Source organism: Mus musculus, chromosome 7 (genome assembly GCF_000001635.26).
Source record: "Mus musculus strain C57BL/6J chromosome 7, GRCm38.p6 C57BL/6J".
In the NCBI taxonomy this organism is placed as follows: Eukaryota; Metazoa; Chordata; class Mammalia; order Rodentia; family Muridae; genus Mus; species Mus musculus.
This window is the reverse complement of record NC_000073.6, coordinates 21168559-21184270: the sequence shown is the minus strand read 5'-3', so window position 1 is coordinate 21184270 and position 15712 is coordinate 21168559. Positions and strand designations below refer to the sequence as shown.

The window sequence follows — 15712 nt, the reverse complement described above, 5'->3', positions numbered from 1 at the left end:
TAGGTGCATCCAAGCAATGACTTGCTCAATATCTAAGCAAAATCGAACATTGCTCCCTGGCCTTCAACAATGCCCTAGTCTTGAGCTGGCCCTGGGCTTGGAATTCAGTAAAAATATTGCCCATTCAGTGACATCCAGAATTGCCTCTAGTATTGTAAGAGAGATAGTGAAAGAAATCAGGCATTACTATCTACTACATAGAGCTAGAAATCTCAGGGCAAGCTTAACAATGTAAGTTTAGAATTCTTATTATAGTTATGTATGGCATACTACATTACTTATTAGTATAAAGTCACCCCAATACTATCACTTAGAATAAAAGCCAAGCTGTTCCCATATACAGGAATTTACAATGGTTTAGGAAGTAGATCAGGCTGTGGTTTTAGAGTATTGCATTATTGATGAGAAGGTTAGCTAGAGCGGAACTCCCTAATTAGAACCATGACTTGGGCATGAAAGCCCTTGCCTCGAGAGTGTAAAGACCTCAAACACTTGGCTTCTAAGAATATAGCTGATCTTAGATAGAGAGGACTTTGTCTCAATTGTTTTATTGCCCAGTTCCTGCCAGTTTTTATGTTTGCATTTCTCTGTTCTGTGTAAGAGTCATTAAGCATCCGGTAACCTCATTGTACCTTGCCGATGTGTCACCTAATTCCCCTATTTTCTTCTGTATTAAAAGTCTGGTACTGAATTTGACAAATTACATTCAGATACCACACTCCCTTGTGTTCGTATTTGTTTGTCATCCAGGCCAACTCCTTGCCCACTGATAACTGGAACCCCGAGTTTCACCCTTGGATCGAGGACCCAAGTGAGGTTCATCTGCAGCACTTCCCCTTGTATCTGGTGACACCATTGGAAGGAAATAAGGAAGATAACCATGAACTGTCTCTGAAATCTGTGCTGCTGCCTGCCATTAACAAAGAGAAGGAGTTTTGTTTTTAATTTTTAACTCTATCATTTTTATTTGTATAAATATTTTATCCCACCTGCTAATTAGGCAACTCCCAAGGCTGAGTGGCTCTGCCCGACTACTCCAACTTCTTGGGATTCTGTAATGTTCTTGCAAAGTGAGGAATCCTGACCAGAGGTTGGGGCACTATAGTCTTTGGATTCTTCAATGAAAACAGATCAGACTTTCCTCCTTGCTCAGCCTCCAGAGAGGTACCAGCTAGGTCTGGGGATAGCAATATCAGTCTGAGCCATCTACACTGGGAATAGCTCAGCACCGTGTCACTGGGTTCCTCAATAGCCAGGACCTGGTACACCATGTCTCAGGCAGCAATTCATGACAGTACAGCCTTCAGCCCTTGAAAGGCTGCCGTGCACACAGAGATGAGTTGGTAACCACAGTCTTACTGAGGCCAGAACTATTTGGAAAGGCATTCGGGTTACCCAAGTCAAGCAGCACATAGAGGTCAGGTTCAGAGTCAAGTTGTTGTTCACCATACCTAGGTCCTTCACATTCAGGAAGCCTTTGGAAACGTCCATATTAGTTCCTGAAAAACAAAAAAAAACAGTAAACATGATGGAAAAAAATGGCACAGCAGAAGGGTGCTCTTCTCCTTCCCTCCGCTTTCCACAGTTCCTCCCCTTAGACAACCAGGTAAGGCTAAGACTATAGTAACACTGGTCCATTCTCTCTCCTCTTGGACTTTGGAATTTTCAGGACTGACTCTCTACCTACACAAAGGGCATTGAAGTTAGAGCTCACAGTCTTGGTCTGGACAGGAGACTCACCTGCATGGTTGATGAGCAGCAGGCTTTACAGCAGCTCAGTCTTAGGGAGCTCATGCCCAGAGCAGAGAAACTGCTGCCCAATGGCCTTAGAGTCCAGATAGGGGGCTATAAACACCACTCACAGGCCAGGCTGTTGCTTGGCCATCTCTGCCTTCAGTAACTGCAGCACTGAGTCACTGCTTGCACTTAGGAGCAATGAACCTGGAGACAACAACCAGGCCAGCTGTGGGGCCAGGGCTTTCCCCAAACCCTAGGTGGCACCCCTCAGCACACACACAGGGCAGCCCAGCCTACTTCCTCCAGGCCTGGAACTTAACCACAAAAGCATCTACTTAACTAGCATGGGGCAGCACCTCTCTCTCCCCTTGGTCTGGGAGAGAGGAAATTCAGGCCAGCATCCACTTGGGTTGGGTGAAAAAGGTGACCAATAGCCAGGGAGGCTTGGCTCAGCAGGACATCCCAGTCCCCCAGAGCTTCCAGGTTCCCCTTGGGCTGTTTGCACAAGAAAATCAGTCCTTTTCTGGGACACATGTTCCTAATCTCTACCCTGTTCCCAAATCAGTTTCCTCCTCCAGGGTTGGTTTGTCTTCATCCATAGGGGACATACCAGGAAGTGACCAGTGACTGCCTTGGATTAAGTCCTTGCCTGTGTAGAGCTTGTGGTCCCTTGCACTCTGAAGCCTTCTCTGGAAGAGCACAGCAGCTCTCCCAGGAGATGCTGGGCAGACAGAACAAATAAATGAAGAGGACACACGGGCCAAAAGAAAGGCTGAAAATCACAATCTCATGAACAAGACCCATCTTGAGTAAAAACACACCTTGACGCGCTGGGAACTGTGACCAGCAGCCTTATCCTGTAACCTGTCTCATGCATCTCAAAAAACACTTCATAATCTCAAACAAGACTTCTCAGAACTCTGGAGCTCTTGGAGGAGGATAAGGAGTTTAAGACATGGATTGCTTTGTTGCATGAGGTAAGCTAGAGTCCATCCAAATTACAGACACGCAGGCTAGGGGCTAGCCCCTCTTTGTTTTAGAAAGTTACAAGTGTTAGACCTAGTCACTTATCTGGGTCATATAGGGAGGCCAGCAATCGGAGGGGGCCACTCTCCAGTCCCAATTTTTTTTTTACTGACTGAGGCTTTTATCCTAGGCCAATGAGATAGGGATCAAGATGCAAGCTCTATAGGCCTATAGGAGAAGAGAACTGGACTTTCTCTATCTATGTTTAAAAAAAAAAACACTCTCAAATGTTGCCAAATCAGCCCCTTAGCCATTCATGCCTTTTCTGTATGCCAAAGTTCCCTTTCTGCAGAATTGAATATTTAAAACTACTCAGTTATCACTAGTCTCTTGAATTTGTTACCTTATTTCCAAAAGGACCTTCAACAGATAAAACAAGCTCAAGGTCAACTGCTCTATATGAGACCCTGTCTCAAGACAAAATGTAATGCAGGAAAGAAAAGAAGGTGGAGGTGGAGAGATAGCCCAGTCAGTCACAGGCTTGCCTTGATGAGTTTGAACCCCAGAACATGTGGGAAGCAGTTTCCACTGTGCCTGCTTGGCCTAACTGGTAAACAAGCAATATGCGCATGTGCAAGAGTGTGTTAGAGCCAAGTCACTGCCCATCCCGGGTCATGCTGAAAGAGCAGCCAATGAGGTGTGGACACGCCGCACTGAGGTGTATATAAGCAGTGCCTTTTTGGGGCTCGGGGTCTTCCTCTTCATGCTGAAGATAGGGTAATAAAGCATTGCTGCAGAAGGATCCGGTTGTCCACGTGTGTTCTTGCTGGTGAGAAGATAGCGTGCAGGACAAGAACACACATTGAAAATGCTAGGTGTGCAACGAAAGAGTACACATGGAGGAATCCATGCTTCCAGCTACATATGTAGCAGAGGATGGCCTTATCTGACATCAATTGTTGGAGAGGACCTTGATCCTACAGAAGCTTGATGCCTCAATGTAGGGGGATGCTAGATTGGTGAGGCAGGAGTGTGTAAGTGGTTGGTGGAGCATTCTCATACAGGCAAAAAGTGGGGCACGGAAAGGGTGGTTTGCAGAGGGGAATCTAAGAAAGGAAATATTGTTTAAAATGGAAATAAATAAATTAATAAAAAGGAAAAGAAGAGATAATGCTAGGTGGCTAGGCAGTGTGGTGCTTGCTTTTAATCCTAGAACTCCAGAGGCAGAAGCAGGTTGATTTCTGAGTTCCAGGCCAGCCTGGTTTACAAAGCTAGTTCTATGACATCCAGGGCTCCACAGGGAAACCCTGTCTTGGCCAGACAGCAGTGATGCCTTTAATTCCAGCACTCAGGATGTAGAGGCAGGTGACCCTCTGAGTTTGTGGCCAGTCAGATCTAGAGAGTGAGTTCCAGAACACCCAGAGCTACACAGAGGGAAACCTACTTACAAAACAAACAAAACAAAGCAAAGCAAAACAAAACAAAACAAAACAAAGCAAAACACTTTTTAAAAGGAGGCCATGCATGAAATGAATAACAATAAACATTGTCCTCTGGCCTCCACCCCCTAAAACCTCCGAACACACCCAGTCACACAGGAATAAACACACACATTAACATATTGAGGAAGAAAACCAGGAAAAGGAAAGTTTCTTAAACAAAAGTAGGCATAGAGAGTCTTGTTAGAGTCTTTTAAAGAAACTATTGGACATATGTGAGTACACTGTGGTTCCTTTCAGGAGGAGCAGAAGAGAAAATGTGATCCCATTACACATGATTGTGAACCACCATGTGGTTGCTGGTAATTGAACTGAGGACCACTGGAAGAGCAGCCAGTGCTTTTAACCACTGAACTATCTTTCCAGCCTCTATATCTCCCTTTTTAAGGCTCTTTGAATGTCTTATTTATTTATTTATTTACTTACTTACTTACTTACTTACTTACATATGTGTATGGGTGTTTACTTGCATGTATGTCTCTGCACTACTTGTATGCAATTCATAGTGGAGACCAGAAGATGGCCTTAGCTTCTCCAGGGAGTAGAGATTTAGACAGTTGTGAGCTACTATGTAGGTAGTAGTTCTTGAATCCCAGTGCCCTGGAAGAAGCAACCAGCTGTTCTTCACTGCTCCCATGTCTTTCTGGCGCCCTGAATTCAAAGTTTGAATCATGTAACAAAATGGTAGGTCTTAGTATTGCTGCTTGAAATTCCAGTAGTTAGGAAGCTGAGGCAGGAGAATCAGTTTCACTATGAGATCGTGGAGCCAGCCTCAGCTACATATTAAATTCCAGGACAGCCTGAGCTATATCACTCTCTCCTCAAATTAAATCCCTCACAATCCTATACAGGGCTGTTAATCTAGGCCTACAGGATGTAGGAGATATTTAGTTTTTTTATTCTTTTTCTTTTTTCTTTTTTGTTTGTTTTGTTTTGAGTCAGGGTTTCTCTGCATAGGCTGGCTAGCCTGGAACTCACTCTGTAGACCATGCCAGTCTCAACCTTGGAGAGTTTCCTACTTCAGGCCCTGGAGTGCTGGGATTAAAGTCATGCACAGCTACCACCATATGGCTGAAAGCAGTGTTTCTTAACATTTATTCTTCTGAGCTGCAGAGATGGCTCAGCCTTTAAGAGACCTGACTGTGCTGCAGATTGTGTTCCCAGCTCCCAGCAGTAGCTGTAACTGCAGTCCCACGAAACTTTCTGACCTCTAGAGTCACAAAGATGCATGCAGGTGACCAATCATTCACATAAAATGAATAAAAATTTGAAATTAAATTAAATTTTATTTTAAAAATATGAACTTATTTTTATGTGTGTGAGTCTTCTGTCTGTGTGTGTGTGTGATGTATATTTGCCACATGTGACTGGTTTCTACGGAGGTGAGTAAACAGCTCTTATTCCCTAGAACTGAAGTTGCAGACAGTCATTAGTTGTCATGTGGATGCTGATAATTGAACTTGGGGCCTATACAAGATCGGCCAATAATTTTTTTCTTTTTTCTTTTCAATTTTATTAGGTATTATCTTCATTTGCATTTCAATTGCTATCCCAAAAGTCCCCTATACCGTCCCTGCCCCCCGCCCCCGCCCTGCTCCTCTACCTACCCACTCCCACTTCTTGGCCTTGGCGTTCCCCTGTACTGGGGCATATAAAGTTTTCAAGACCAATGGCCCTCTCTTTCCACTGATGGCCGACTAGGCCATCTTCTGCTACATATGCAGCTAGAGACACAAGCTCTGGGGGGAACTGGTTAGTTCATAATGTTGTTCCACCTATAGGGTTGTAGACCCCTTCAGCTCCTAAGGTACTTTCTCTAGCTTCTCCATTGGGGGCCCTGTGTTCCATCTAATAAATGACTGTAAGCATCCACTTCTGTATTAGCCAGGCAGTGGCATAGCCTCACAAGGGACAACTATATCAGGGTCCTTTCAGGAAAACCTTACTGGCATATGAAATAGTGTCTGCGTTTGGTGGCTGACTATGGAATAAATCCCCGGGTGGGGTAGTCTCTGAATGGTCCATCATTTTGGCTTAGCTCAAAACTTTGTCTCTGTAACTATTTCCATGAGTATTTTATTCCCTATACTAAGGAGGAAAGAAGTATCCAAACATTGGTCTTCCTACTTCTTGATTTTTTGTGTTTTGTTAATTGTATCTTGGGAATTTTAAGTTTCTGGGATAATATCCACTTATCTGTGAGTGCATATCAAGTGACTTCTTTTGTGATTGGGTTACCTCCCTCATGATGATATGTTGCAGGTATATCCACTTGCCCAAGAATTTCATAAATTCCTTGTTTTTAATTGCTGAGTAGTACTCCATTGTGCAAATGTACAACATTTTCTGTATCCATTCCTCTATTGAGGGACATCTGGGTTCTTTCCAGCTTCTGGCTATTATAAATAAGGCTGCCCTGAACATAGTGGAGCATGTGTCCTTCTTACCAGTTGGAACATCTTCTGGATATATGCCCAGAAGAGGTATTGCGGGATCCTCCGGTAGTACTATGTCCAATTTTCTGAGGAACCACCAGACTGATTTCCAGAGTGGTTGTACAAGCTTGCAATCCAACCAACAATGGAGGAGTGTTCCTCTTTCTCTACATCCTCGCCAGCATCTGCTGTCACCTGAATTTTTTACCCTACCCATTCTGACTGGTGGGGGTTATTTGAATTTCTGAAGTCCAGCTTCTTGAGTTCTTTGTATAGGGGATATTAGTCCCCTATCAGATTTAGGATTGGTAAAGATCCTTTCCCAATCGGTTGGTGGCCTTTTTGTCTTATTGACAGTATATTTTACCTTTCAGAAGCTTTACAATTTTATGAGGTCCCATCTATCGATTGTTGATCTTACAGCACAAGCAACTGCTGTTCAGCTCAGGAATTTTTCCCCTGTACCCATATCTTCAAGGCTTTTCTCCAATTTCTCCTTTATAAGTTTCAGTGTCTCTGCTTTGTGTGGAGGTCTTTGATCCACTTAGACTTGAGCTTTGTACAAGGAGATAAGAATGGATCAATTTGCATTCTTCTATATGATAACTGCCAGTTGTGCCAACACCATTTGTTGAAAATGCTGTCTTTTTTCCACTGGAAGGTTTTTGCTCCCTTGTCAAAGATCAAGTGACCATAGGAGTGTGGATTCATTTCTGGGTCTTCAATTCTATTCCATTGATCTACCTGTCTGTCACTGTACCAGTACCATGCAGTTTTTAACACAATTGCTTGGTAGTACAGCTTGAGGTCAGGCATGGTGATTCCACCAGAAGTTCTTTTATTGTTGAGAATATTTTTTGCTACCCTAGGTTTTTTGTTATTCCAGATGAATTTCCAAATTGCCCTTTCTAACTCAGTGAAGAATTGAGTTGGAATTTTGTTGGGGATTGCATTGAATCTGTAGATTGCTTTTGGCAGGATGGCCATTTTTACTATATTAATCCTGCCAATCCATGACCATGGGAGATCTTTCCATCTTATGAGATCTTCTTCAATGTCTTTCTTCAGAGACTTGAAGTTTTTGTCATACAGATCTTTCACTTCCTTAGTTACGGTCACACCAAGGTATTTTATATATTTTGTGATTATTGAGAAGCATGTTGTTTCCCTAATTTCTTTCTCATCCTATTTATCCTTTGGGTAAAGAAAGGCCACTGATTTGTTTGAGTTAATTTTATATCCAGCTACTTCACTGAAGCTTTTTATCATATTTAGGAGTTATCTGGGGAATTTCTATGATCATTTATATAAACTATCATATCATCTGCAAATAATGGAATTTTGAAGTCTTCCTTTCCAATTTGTATTCCCTTGATCTCCTTTTGTTGTCGAATTACTCTGGCTAGGACTTCAAGTACTACATTGAATAGGTAGGTAGAAAGTGGACAGCCTTGTCTAGTCCCTGATTTTACTGGGATTGCTTCCAGCTTCTCTCCATTTACTTTGATGTTGGCTAGTGGTTTGCTTTATATTGCTTTTATTGTGTTTAGGTATGGGCCTTGAATTCCTGGTCTTTCCAAGACTTTTATCATGAATGGGGGTTGGATTTTGTCAAATGCTTTCTCAGCACCTAATGAGATGATCATGGGATTTTGTCTTTAGGTTTGTTTATATAGTGGATTACATTGATGGATTTCCGTATATTAAACCATCCCTGCATCACTGGGATGAAGCCTCCTTGGTCATGATGGATGATCATTTTGATGTGTTCTTGGATTCGGTTTGCAAGGATTTTATTAAGTATTTTTGCATCAATATTCATAAGGAAAGTTGTGATGAAGCTCTCTTTCTTTGTTGGATTTTTGTGTGGCTTAGCTATCAGAGTAATTGTGGCTTCATAGCATGAATTGGGTGGAGTACCTTCTGTTTCTATTTTGTGGAATATTTTGAGGAAACTGGAATTAGGTCTTCTTTGAATCTCCGACAGAACTCTGAACTAAACCCACCTGGTTCTGGGCTTTTTTTGGTTGGGAGACTATTAATGACTGCTTCTATTTCTTTAGGGGATATAGCACACTTTAGGTCAATAATCTGATCCTGATTTAACTTTGGTACCTGGTGTCTGTCTAGAAATTTGTTCATTTCATCCAGGTTTTGCAGTTTTGTTGAGTATAGCCTTTTGTAGAATGATCTTATGGTGTTTTGGATTTCCTCAGGATCTGTTGTTATGTCCCCCTTTTCATTTCTGATTTTGGTAATTAGGATGCTGTCCCTGTGCCCTCTAGTGAGTCTGGCTAAGGGTTTATCTATCTTGTTGATTTTCTCAAAGAACCAGCTCCTGGTTTGGTTGATTCTTTGTATAGTTCTTTTTGTTTCCACTTCGTTGATTTCAACCCTAAGTTTGATTATTTCCTGCCGTCTACTCCTCTTGGGTGAATTTGCTCCCTTTCGTTCTAGAGCTTTTATGTGTGCTGTCAGACTGCTAGTGTATGCTCTCTTTAGTTTCTTTTGGGGAGCACTCAGGGCTATGAGTTTTCCTCTTAGGGCTACCTTCATTGTGTCTCATAAGTTTGGGTATGTTGTGGCTTCATTTTCATTAAAAAGTCTTTAATATATCTCTTTATTTCTTCCTTGCCCAACTTAACATTGAGTAGAGTGTTATTCAGCTTCCAGGTCAACATTGTATTTCAATTATTTATGTTGTTATTGAAGATCAGTCTTCGTCCTTGGTGATCTGATAGGAAGCATGGGATAATTTCAGTATTTTTGTATCTGTTGAGGCCTGTTTTGTGACCAATTATGTGGTCAATTTTGAGAAGTTACCATGAGGTGCTGAGAAGAAGGTAAGTTTGGGTATGTTGTGGCTTCATTTTCATTAAAGTCTAAAAAGTCTTTAATTTCTTTCTTTATTCCTTCCTTGACCAAGGTATCATTGAGAAGAGTGTTGTTCAGTTTCCACGTGAATGTTGGCTTTCCATTATTTATGTTGATATTGAAGATCAGTCTTAGTCCTTGGTGATCTGATAGGAAGCATGGAATAATTTCAGTAGTTTTGTATCTGTTGAGGCCTGTTTTGTGACCAATTATGTGGTCAATTTTGAGAAGTTACCATGAGGTGCTGAGAATAAGGTATATCCTTTTGTTTTAGGATAAAATGTTCTGTAGATATCTGTTAAATCCATTTGTTTCATAATTTCTGTTAGTTTCACTGTGTCTCTGTTTAGTTTTTGTTTCCAGGATCTGTCCATTGATGAGAGTGGGGCATTGAAATCTCCTGCTATTATTGTGTGAGGTACATTGTGTGCTTTGAGCTTTACTAATGTTTCTTTAATGAATGTGGCTGCCCTTGTATTTGGAGCATAGATATTCAGAATTGAGAGTTCCTCTTGGAAGATTTTACCTTTGATGAGTATGAAGTGTCCCTCCTTGTCTTTTTGATAACTTTGGGTTGGAAGTCAATTTTATTCGATATTAGAATGGCTACTCCAACTTGTTTCTTCAGACCATTTGCTTGGAAAATTGTATTACAGCCTTTCACTCTGAGGTAGTGTCTATCTTTTCCCCTGAGATGGGTTTCCTGTAAGCAGCAGAATGTTGGGTCCTGTTTGTGTAGCCAGTCTGTTAGTCTATGTCTTTTTATTGGGGAATTTAGTCCATTGATATTAAGAGATATTAAGGAAAAGTAATTGTTGCTTTCTGTTTTTTTTTTTTGTTGTTGTTAGAGTTGAGATTCTTTCTGTTCTTGTGCTGTCTTCTTTTAGGTTTGTTGAAGGATTACTTTCTTGCTTTTTATAGGGTGTAGTTTCTGTCCTTGTATTGGTGTTTTCCCGTTATTACCCTTTGAAGGGCTGGATTCGTGAAAAGATATTGTGTGAATTTGGTTTTGTCATGGTATACTTTTGTTTTGCCATCTATGGTAATTGAGAGTTTTGCTGGGTCTAGGAGCCTGGGCTGGCATTTGTGTGCTCTTAGGGTCTGTATAACATCTGCCCTGTATCTTCTGGCTTTCATAGTCTCTGGTGAGAATTCTTAAGTAATTCTAATACGACCCGCCTTTATATGTTTTTTGACCTTTTTCCCTTAATGCTTTTAATATTCTGTCATTATTTAGTGCATTTTTTATTCTGATTATTATGTGTCAGGAGAAATTTCTTTTCTGGTCCAGTCTATTTGGAGTTCTGTAGTCTTCTTATATGTTCATTGGCATTTCCTTCTTTAGGTATGGGAAGTTTTCTTCAATAAATTTTGTTGAAGATATTTGCTGGCCCTTTAAGTTGAAAATCTTCATTCTCATCTATATCTATTATCCTTAGCTTTGGTCTTCTAATTGTGTCCTGGATTTTCTGGATATTTTGTGTTAGGATATCTTTGGATTTTGCATTTTCTTTGATTGTTGTGTCCAACCAAATGACCCCAAGAAAAAAGCTGAAGTAGCCATTCTAATATTGAATAAAATCGACTTTAAACCAACAGTTATCAAAAAAGGTATAAAAGGACACTTCATACTGATCAAAGGAAAAATCGACCAAGAAGAACTCTCAATTCTGAACATCTATGCTCCAAATGCAAGGAGACACATATTCATAAAAGAAACTTTATTAAAACTAAAAGCACACATTGCACCTCACACAATACTAGTGGGAGACTTTATCACCCCACTCTCATCAATGGACAGATCATGGAAGTAGAAACTAAACAGAGACACAGTAAAAAGTACACAAATTAAGAACTAAATGCCCAGGAGAGGTATTGCGGGATCCTCCTGTGGTACTATGTCCAATTTTCTGAGGAACCGCCAGACTGATTTCCAGAGTGGTTGTACAAGCTTGCAATCCCACCAGCAATGGTGGAGTGTTCCTCTTTCTCCACATCATCGCCAGCATCTGCTGTCACCTGAATTTTTGATCTTAGCCATTCTGACTGGTGTGAGATGGAATCTCAGGGCTGTTTTGATTTGCATTTCCCTGATGATTAAGGATGCTGAACATTTTTTCAGGTGCTACTCAGCCATTTGGTATTCATCAGGTGAGAATTCTTTGTTTAGCTCTGAGCCCCATTTTTTAATGGGGTTTTCTGATTTTCTGGAGTCCACCTTCTTGATTTCTTTATATATATTAGATATTAGTCCCCTATCTGATTTAGGTTAGGTAAAGATCCTTTCCCAGTCTGTTGGTGGCCTTTTTGTCTTCTTGACAGTGTCCTTTACCTTACAGAAGCTTTGTAATTTTATGAGGTCCCATTGTGAATTCTCGATCTTACAGCACAAGCCATTGCTGTTCTATTCAGGAATTTTTCCCCTGTGCCCATATCTTCGAGGCTTTTCCCCACTTCCTCATCTATAAGTTTCACTCTCTCTGGTTTTATGTGGAGTTCCTTGATCCAAAACTGACTGTATAATTGGTCACAAAACAGACCTCAACAGATACAAAAATATTGAAATTATCCCATCCAGGGGCTAAGGCTAATCTTCAATAACAACATAAATAATAGAAAGCTAGCTATGATGGTTTGTATATTCTTGCACATATTTGGATGTGTGGCCTTGTTGGAATAGGTGTGACCTGGTAGGAGTAGGTGTGTCACTGAGGGTGTGGGATTAATACTCAAGGCCTAGGTGCCTAGAAGTCAGTCTTCCACTAGCAACATTTGAAGGAAGACATAGAACTCTCAGCTCTGCCTGCACCATGCCTGCCTGGATACTGCCATGCTCCCACCTTGATGATAATGGACTGAACCTCTGAATCTGTAAGCCACCCCAATTAAATGTCATTGATAAGACTTGTCTTGGTCATGGAGTCTATTCACAGCAGTAAAACCCTAACTAAGACACCAAAATTCACGTGAAAGCTGAAGAACAATCTACTCAAAGATACCTTGGTCAAGGAAGAAATAACGAAAGAAATTAATGAAAAATTTAATGAAAATGAAGACACAACATACCCAAACCTATGGGACACAATGAAGGCAGTCCTAAGAGAAAAAATCATACCTCTGAGTGCCTACAAAAAGAAACTAGAGAGAGCATACACTTGCAGTTTGACAGAACACCTAGAAGCTCTAGAACGAAAGGAAGCAAATTTACCCAAGAGGACTAAACTTCAGGAATTAGTCAAACTTAGGGCTGAAATCAAGGAAGTGGAAACAAAAAGAACTATTCAAAGAATCAACCAAACCAGGAGCTGGTTCTTTGAGAAAAATCAACAAGTTAGATAAACCCTTGGCCAGACTCACTAGAGGGGACAGGGACAGCATCCTAATTAACAAATCTGGAATGAAGAGGGAGACATAATAACAGAACCTGAGGAAATCCAGAACTCCATCAGATCCTTTTTCAAAAGGTTATACTCAACAAAACTGGAAAACCTGGATAACATGGACAAATTTCTACACAGATACCAAGTACCAAAGTTAAATCAGGATCAGATTAATTATCTAAACAGTCGAATATCCCCTAAAGAAATAGAAGTAGTCATTTATAGTCTCCCAACCAAAAAAAGCCCAAGACCAGATGGGTTTAGTGGAGAGTTCTATCAGACCTTCAAAGAAGACCTAATTCCAGTTCTCCTCAAACTATTCCACAAAGTAGAAACAGAAGGTTCTCTACCCAATTCATTATATGAAGCCACAATTACTCTGATACCTAAACCACATAAAGACCTAACAAAGAAAGAGAACTTCAGACCAATATCCCCTATGTTTATAAATGCAAAAATACTCAATAAAATTTGGGCTAACAGAATTCAAGAACACATCAAAACAATCATTCATCATGATTAAGTAGGCTTCATCCCAGGGATGCAGAGATGGTTTAATATACAGAAATCCATCAACACAATCCACTATATAAACAAAGACAAAAACCACACGATCATTTTGTTAGATGCCGAGAAAGCATTTGACAAAATCCAACTCCCATTCATCATGAAAGTCTTGAAAAGATCAAGAATTCAAAGTCCTTACTTAAACATAATAAAAACAATACACAGCAAACCAGTAGCCAACATCAAAGTAAATGGAGAGAAGCTGGAAGCAATCCCACTAAAATCAGGGACTAGAGAAGGTTGCCCACTTTCTCCCTACATATTCAATATAGTACTCAAAGTCCTAGCCAGAAAAATTAGACAACAAAAGGAGGTTAAGGGGAGACATATTGACAAATTGGAAAGGAAGAAGTCAAAATATCACTATTTGCAAATGATATGATAGTATATATAAGTGATCCTAAAAATTCCACCAGAGAACTCCTAAACCTGATGAACAGTTTGAGTGAAGTAGCTGGATATAGTATTAACTCAAAAAAAAAATCAATGGCCTTTCTCTACACAAAGGATAAACAGGCTGAGACAGAAATTAGGGAAACAACACCCTTCACAATATTCACAAATAATATAAAATACCTTGGTGTGACTCTATCTAAAGACCTGAAAGATCTGTATGATAGGAACTTAAAGTCTCTGAAAAAAAAAAAACAAATCAAAGAAGATCTCAGAAGATGGAAAGATCTCCCATTCTTATGGATTGCCAGGATTAATATAGTAAAAATTACTATCTTGCTGAAAAAAATCTACAGATTCAATGCAATCCCCAACAAAATTCCAAGAATTTCTAATTCTTCAATGAATTAGAAAGGGCAATTTGGAAATTCATCTGGAATAACAAAAAACCTAGGATAGCAAAACTATTCTCAATGATAAAAGAATCTCTGGTGGGATTCACCATGCCTGACCTCAAGCTGTACTACAGAGCAATTATGATAAAAACTGCATGATACTGGTACAAAGACAGACAGGTAGATCAAGGTAATAGAATTGAAGACCCAGAAATGAACCCACACACCTATGGTCAATTGATCTTTGACAAGGGATCTAAAACCATCCAGTGGAAAAAAGACAGCATTTCAACAAATGGTGCTGGCTCAACTGGCAGTTACCATGTACAAGAATGCGAATTGATCCATTCTTATCTCCATGTGCAAAATTCTAGTCTACATGGATCAAGGAACTCCACATAAAACCAGAGACATGGAAACTTATAGAGGAGAAAGTGAGGAAGAGCCTGGGCACAGGGGGAAATTCCTGAACCGAACAGCAATGGGCTTGTGCTGTAAGATCAAGAATCACCAAATGGAACCTCTTAACAATGCCAAGCTTCTGTAAGGTAAAAGACACTCTCAGTGAGACAAAACAACAGTCAACAGATTGGAAAAAGATCTTTACCAATCATATATATATCAAAATGTTGGACTCCAGAAAATCAAATAAGCATATTTCAAAATGGGGTATAGAGGTAAACAAAGAATTCTTCAGTGAGGAATATCGGGCTGAGAAGCACCTAAAAAAATGTTCAACATCCTTTTTCATCAGAGAAATATGAATCATACTCATGGATTGGCAGGATCAATATAGTAAAAATGGCTACTTGCCAAAAGCAATCTACAGATTCAATGCAATCCCCATCAAAATTCCAACTCAATTCTTCAACGAATTAGGAAGGGCAATCTGCAAATTCATATGGAAAAACAAAAAACCTAGGATAGCAAAAACTCTTCTCAAGGATAAAAGAAACTCTGGTGGAAATACAAATCAAAACAATACTAAGAATACACTTCACACCGGTCAGAATGGCTAAGATAAAAATTTCAGGTGACAGCAAATGCAGGCAAGGATGTGGAGAAAGTGGAACACTCCTCCATTGCTGGTGGGAGTACAATCTAGTACAACAAATCTGGAAATCAATCTGGCAGTTCCTCAGAAAATTAGACATAGTTCTACCAGAAGATCCAGCAATTCCTCTCCTGGGCATATACTCAGAAAATGCTCCAATTTTTAATAAGGACACATGTTCCACTATGTTCATAGCAGCCTTATATATAATAGCCAGAAGTTGGAAAAAAAGTAGGTGTCCCTTAACAAAGGAATGTATACAGAAAATGTGGTACATTTACAAAATGGAGTACGATGCAGCTATTAAACACAAGGAATTCGTGAAATTTTTAGAGGAATGGATAGATCTGGATGATATAATCATGATTGAGGTAACCCAATCACAAAAAGACACATGTGATATGCACCCACT

The 15712-nt window shown here is 40.2% G+C and overlaps 1 pseudogene; it reads right to left on the bottom strand.

Annotated features, from left to right (window-relative positions):
• On the bottom strand, positions 1215-2029 carry Gm18054 (predicted gene, 18054; annotated as a pseudogene).